The sequence below is a fragment of the Taudactylus pleione genome, unplaced genomic scaffold (genome assembly GCF_031769625.1).
Source record: "Taudactylus pleione unplaced genomic scaffold, aTauple2 ptg000372l, whole genome shotgun sequence".
In the NCBI taxonomy this organism is placed as follows: domain Eukaryota; kingdom Metazoa; phylum Chordata; class Amphibia; order Anura; family Myobatrachidae; genus Taudactylus; species Taudactylus pleione.
Window position 1 is genome coordinate 3,369,246 of NW_028284773.1, and position 6,000 is coordinate 3,375,245.

The 6,000-nt window shown below is 37.7% G+C and overlaps 1 long non-coding RNA gene across 1 annotated transcript in view; it reads left to right on the forward strand.

The window, feature by feature from the left end:
- Positions 1-1,654, forward strand: part of LOC148508249 (uncharacterized) — a 259,369-nt gene extending 257,715 nt beyond the window's left edge. Inside the window, exon 3 of the long non-coding RNA XR_015869601.1 lies at positions 1,640-1,654. This is a non-coding gene — a long non-coding RNA (uncharacterized LOC148508249). The remainder of the gene's footprint in view (positions 1-1,639) is intronic.
- The last annotated feature ends 4,346 nt before the right edge of the window (positions 1,655-6,000 follow it).

The window sequence follows — 6,000 nt, forward strand, 5'->3', positions numbered from 1 at the left end:
AGGCAATTGTTTTTTTAAAGTACTACTACTAGTAGTCTTCCTGGTCCCCTTCTGGGATAAAAATCCACTCCCAGCAGCAGCAGCAGGCATAGAGCTCAAAGATTCTTCTGGAGCAAGGACTGACGTGAATTATTTAAGTATTTGTTGTAAAAAATGTAATTAAATTTACTACTAATCAAATCTTCTTTTCCCTGCCTCCAACTACATACATGCTCCAACTCCCACAGGTCTATTGAATAATGAAAACATTTGTTTCCTGATGTGGCATGTTGAAAGTTGAACTGCCACTGCTGTTGCAATCTTTGACATGCAGATGCTAAATGCCAAAAATGTCCAGAATGTTTATGGCCACAGACAGCATCTCCTGTATGCCCTTTTAATTTAAAAAAAAATATTCTGAACCACCAAGTTGATTTTGTGGGCAAAGCATGGGACATATTGTTCACCCATGCTCTCCCCTCCTCCCTCATAAATTTGCTTTGGAATCAAAAAATGACATTTAATTTACTACCAATCAACCCTTCCTGTCCCTGCCTTCAACTACATACATACTCCAACTCCCTCAGGCCTCTTGTTTAATGAAAACATATGTTTACTTATGTGCCATGTTGGAAGTTGAACTGCCACATGTTTGTGCTGCCCACTGCTGCAGCTTAGCTTAGTCAGCCAGCTAGCTTGGAGCAAATTTTGGGCCTAAACCGGATGAAAACAATATTGTGAGCTGTGAGGTGGTCAAAAATGACTGGAAACTAGTGGAAATGAATGTTATTGAGGTTAATAATACTGTAGGAACAAAAGAAAAACCAAATAATGTGATTTTAGCAGTTTTTATAAATGAAAAAAAAAAATACAGAACCAAAACCAAAACACGCAAGAGGCGGTTTTGGCAAAGCCAAATCCAGATCTAAAACACGAGAAGATACAGATCCAAAACCAAAACACGGGGGGCGTAGCACATCCCTAACATAAATCAACCTGTACTTTGAATAAAATCCAGGTACAAGCAATAGGCTTATTCCTTCGGCTTCCCACAACACTTACAGCAGGTCTGCCGGGAATTCTCCAACAGGGATGCTAGTTGTACAGTACTCCTGAGATCTTACTAGCTGTAGGGGGGTGAATGGAGAACATTATTTTAAAATAATATTATGCATGGGATTCTTGCTTTACATTGCATTATACAGTATATCTAAAGATAAATGAAGAACAAAAGCAAACATAAACCTTAATGTCAGACAGTGGGTTTACATAGATAACATTTTCAATTTCAAAATGTGTTGTTGGTCCATAAATAGAAAAACAAGTTAGCTCACTAAAAAAGATGGAAAGTGTATTTTCCTGATCACATAATATAAATAATTTTTACTTCCTGGGTCACAGTCCTGTTTTTCTAGTCATACTCAGGGGATGCAATGCAGCCACCTTGTTTTGGTGAAATTTCTAATTCTTATAACTACAATATTTCCAGAAACAGGAAGAAATCAATGAAATTATTTCAGAAATGAATAAAATAAGCGTCTGAAGACATGTCCAGAGTTTGGAAGCTGCAATAAATCTTATGTCAACTTGCAACTTTAGGTCAGTACCAACACCTTTTTCTGAGCAATGGTAACTTTTTTTTCTTTTTTCTTTTTCATAGAACTAAGAACTGCTGGATCCTAATGAATGTTACAGCATCATTTATTGGAACATAACTGTTTATTATGACTACGTTTTGCAAGGAAGACTTGTATGTAATTTATAGACAAAACTGCCCTCAGTACAGATTCATTAAAGGGTGAATCCTCATGTAAAGATGTTTTTTCCAGCTCTTTTATCTGCACTTTCAGACTGTCCATTCACTTCCCAATATACCAAGCAATTGACCCGCTTTTTCTACTTAGCAAATAACCATCTGATAATACTAAGCATGCCAGTTTACCATATTCAGCAAATTACCAACTTCTTACATCCAGCAAGTATCAAGCACAACTTGTTAGTAGCCAGGAACCTTATTCTAGTAATTCTGCACATTTGTTTTTTTGTATATACCAGAAACTTTTCTGTATAGAAAGGCATTTAAGTGACCACTCTACAATGCAGAGCCCTTTTTGATGATTAGTATGCAAAGTGTTTTATGAACCTGTCATCAGTGTGAAGGACATACGATGGGCCTGAGTGACACTGGGGGGGGGGCGTAGTGGAATTTGCACAGTGCATACTACAAATAGGAGCATTTCTCCCCCTCTTCCTCCCCTGTTAGTGTGCATAGAGCAGTACATACATGACACAGGGGGTGATGTATCAAACATTCAAGAGAAATAAAGTACCAACCAATCAGCTTTGGTCATTTTTCTAACACAACCTGTAAACTAAGATTGATGCTGATTAGTTAGTACTTAATCTCTCTCCATCTTATCTCTCTCCTCACCCTTCCTTCCCCTTGAGTCATACTGGTGAGAGTGGGAAAGTAAAACATTGTGACTATTATATATAACAGAGAACCTTACTGGTAGCAAAGTGATACATCAGATATCAATTCTGGTCCCCAGTGTACATTGCGGTGACTTGTTTTTAAAGTAAGTATACACAAGATATTTATGGTACTTTGCTCTATCATAAAAAAATCTAAACACTGGTTTAATTTATGTTGTGTATGTGCCTAAATGTGTTGCTTTTAGCTTAGTACAAATATGAAACATAGAATTGAAACTAATAAGCAGGTAGCTATTTTGGGAAGTGTGTTGACCTTATTAAAACTCTGATGTACTGTATCTTGCTGACACTTTGTTACAAAGCAACAACGATTGTCTAGAGAAATGATCAGACAATTAAAAAACACAACAGATATTTCACTTACTCATTATCTCTAAAATAATATCTAATTGTGCCAAGACCTGTTTTGGAGGACCTCAGCACTTATGCTATGTAATTCTGCTCCTAAATATGTTAGGAAAGACACACTGATGATTTCCCTACCGAGTTAGACCGGCCTTTATTTCAAAATAATTTATAGGTTTGCTTATTTTAGTCATATTTATAAATCTTAATTAATAATATAACTAAAACTGCTAAAATGTATAGAATAATATAATCTGTACATCTTCTCCATGACTTACGGTCATCCTAAGGGTACGGTCATGACACAGTGCAAAAGAGGACAGCTCACTGTGGAAAAGTTTCCAGTTTAAGAAATCATTTCAGCAACAACAAGCAAGGCAGGTTAGGTTAACCTTAGCTGTCCCTGCAGATTTACATTGGAGGTTTGATATAGCTGAGATACGGAAAGTTTTTTTCTCTGCTTGCATCACTTATACCTGTTTGTCTCCACAACATCACAGTACCAAATTTCTTATGGGAAATAACCATACCTACCTCGTACACTTATTTCATGCCTTAAGGTGAATCAGACATAGTATTAAATGGCAGGACTATGAATATTATCTCAGTAATGCACAACATGTACAACTTGTATTCAGGACTCTCACAAGCAAGTACAACACTAAAGTTTAGACTTTATGGGGTATATTTACTAAAGTGAGTTTTCAGAAGTGGAGATGTTGCCCATAGCAAACAATCAGATTCTACTTAACATTTAACTAGCACCTTCTAGAAGATAATAGCTAGAATCTGATTGGTTACTATGAGCAACATCTACACTTCTAAAAGTGCCCGAGTAATTAGTACCCGCTCCCCCCCCCCCCCTCGGCGCCCCTGTGTATGTATTATGTTGAAATTCTTAAAGGGCTCGGGTAATTAGTACCGCTCCCCCCCCTCTCGGCGCCCCTGTGTATGTATGATGTTGACATTTTTCATAAGGCTGGAAGGAGGGGTACTGTAAAGAAAGAGGAGGAGGGAGGGATCAAGACTCACATTGACAAAATCCACAGTGGAAAAGAGACAAAACTGAGTGTCAATCAATTATACAATTAAAAAATACAGGTTGTAAAATGAACACAAAATATCCACAGCAATAATAACCATAGAGGGCTTTGAAGGTACCGTAAGTAGCATGGCAGCACCCTCCCCATCGGTCACAAATTCATGCCATTTACTGTATACCACTGTACCAGCAGTGAGGATACTTATAAAGAGTATGGGATGCCTAGAGTTTCCATACTGGATTTTATAAGGAGTTTTATCTATAGCTGGTAGAGATAAGCATTTCCAATTTTGCACAATAGCTGCCTTGGTGGCAATCAGAATGTGACCCATTAGATAAGGATAATGCTTAGGTAAGTCTGAGGGGTAGATATGAAGGTGGACGACACCTGGAATTGAAAATTTTGGATTTTAAAAGATAAGGAGAAGACATTCTGATATAGTAACTGCACCCTAGAACATCTCCAAAAAACATGAAATACTTTCCTGAACTCTGAGCAGTTCCACCAACAATATTACAAATGGGTGGGCCACATTTTATGAAGTTTGGCTGGAGTAAAATATAGCCTATAGAATAAATTGAATTGCATCTTTAAGCAATTGCAACATTTAGATAGGAGGTGAGACGTACTGTATATTGATTCCCATTGCTGATAAATAAAGATAAACAAGAAAATATATCTTCCAGTGATACTAATGGTAGACTTAAAGGCTGGATAATAACTCACTCAGAATATCAAAAGGCAAAGCCTATATTTTGATGGTATTCTATTTATACAGGAAGGCAGTGCTGTAATTATTAATAACTGTATGAAAGGCAGGCATGGAGGTCTTCGGGTTGGCAACAATCAAAAGAACATTGTCAGCAAATAAATATAATTTATGAGCAGATGAGGCCATAGTATTACCGGGAAAAGACTCTAGTTCCGTATACTGTAGTAGTCGCAAAGAGCTAAAATGCCAAAATATACTGTACAGCAAGAGCAAGAGAGGGCACCCTTGTCTCATGCTGTTCGTTATAAGGAAGGGAGAGAATAGGAAGCCACTGCTCATGACCTTAGCTGTAGGATTGCCATAAAAAGCAGAAATCGATGTCAATATCTAGGTAGTAAGTGTGGCATAAAAAGAAACTTCCAGTGAAGGCTTTCAAATGGCTTTTCGACATCCAGTGAGAGGAGGATAAACTCTTGGTTACTCCTCAGTATCAATTCCGCTAGGTCAAAGTCTCTGTGTATTGTCAGAAGCCTTCCTGCTGCAAACAAAGACAACCTGGTCCGAATGGATGAGTTGAGGAATCAGAGGGGATAGTCTGTTGCTAGCAATTTTGCATAAATTTTAATATCAGAGTTAAGAAGGGCAATAGGTTGACAATTTTGACATAAAGTGGGATCTTTTCCTGGCTCAGCTTTTGTTATAATCCAATATTTTAGCAGCGAAAGGTCTTTCTTCAGTAGTGAAGTTAAAAAGAGAAGTAATTGTGAATGCAACTTCCACTGCAAAATGTTTGTAGAAATGTTAGTAAATTCATTCAGGGCAGGTGCATTCCCAGCAGGGAGTGATTTAATGATGTTGAGAATCTCATGTTCAAACAACGGGACTTTGAGGGTGGCCAGAGCATCAGCCTCTAGCTCAGGGAGCTGTAGGCTTCTAGAAAGAAGTATATAGAACAATCTGTCAGCTGAGTGGTATCAGCATGTTTGCTCAAATTATAGAAGTTCTCATAATGTCCAAATTAGTCAGCTATGGCTGAAGGGTTGAGCAATTTCTTCTCATCTGATCACAGAATATATTTAATTCTATTCCTGGTCTGACAGATGCATAAATATAGATTTGCCACATAACACCACCTTAAGGGCACACCAGTAAGTGGAAATGGACATATCAGCAGTGGAATTAGTAGCTTTATAAGACTCAAGAGTGTCTGCCATAGCCTCACTAACCTCAGGGGTTTACAACAAGTACTAAGGAAATAGCAAGAGTACTTGAGGGAATCCTTGCATTATTACGATCCCATGGTCAGACTACTCAATGAAATGATAAATAACTGTCGTGTATGTTGGAGTGACCATTTATCTAGAAGATTTAAGTCATTGCAGGAGTATGATTTGTGGACATGTGAAAAATAGGTATAATCTTTGA